A 778-nucleotide genomic window follows, 5' to 3' on the forward strand; every position below is an offset into this window, starting at 1 on the left:
ATCAGTAGAGATCATAGGTATAGTCTCGACCACTTTCTTTCAACGTCTTAGGCGTTTTTATTCTTATTAAAATCTAAAGGAACTTGTTTCCTTTCTTACCCATTGTTTCTACTTGGAAACCATACATTATAACTTCAATGGGTCACATGTTCTTTTGGGTGTGTATAATGTCTTTTAAGGCAATGTCTTAGCCATAGTTTCTTTACTATGCTTACTATACCCATTCATGATTTCTTACTTGGTTTTATGCCCTTTAGGCAACTCTTTAAAATCATTTATATGTTCAAGTAAGGCAAGACATAATGAAAACAAACTTTTATTTATATATAAAAACGTGAATGCCTAATTAGGTTAAAGCAAAACACAAATCAAAGACTTAATAAAAATTATCATGTCGAGATCTTTCTTTAGTCAAGGTATAAGCCGACCTCACAATCTATATTTTCCCAGACGGCTTTCTTGGATTCTTCCTTATCATTTCTAGCCTCATTGGCTTCAGGAAGTCTCATCTCACTATCTCGTTGCTCAATGTATCTTTTCTGAAGTTTCCCAAATCGACTAATAGTATCTTTAACTTTCTGCTTTCTTTGCTCAGTTGCCAATAGGTATGACAATAGGTCATTATAGGTTTTGAAACCTTTAGCCTTATGTGATAACAGTACATCCTTTGGCTGGAATGTGGAGTATGTTTTAAATAATAAATCATCGTCTGTTACCATTTCACCACATAGTTCAAGACTATGGGCGATTTTCATTAGAGCAGAATTATATTCTTCCA

Source organism: Brassica oleracea, chromosome C3 (genome assembly GCF_000695525.1).
Source record: "Brassica oleracea var. oleracea cultivar TO1000 chromosome C3, BOL, whole genome shotgun sequence".
NCBI lineage: Eukaryota > Viridiplantae > Streptophyta > Magnoliopsida > Brassicales > Brassicaceae > Brassica > Brassica oleracea.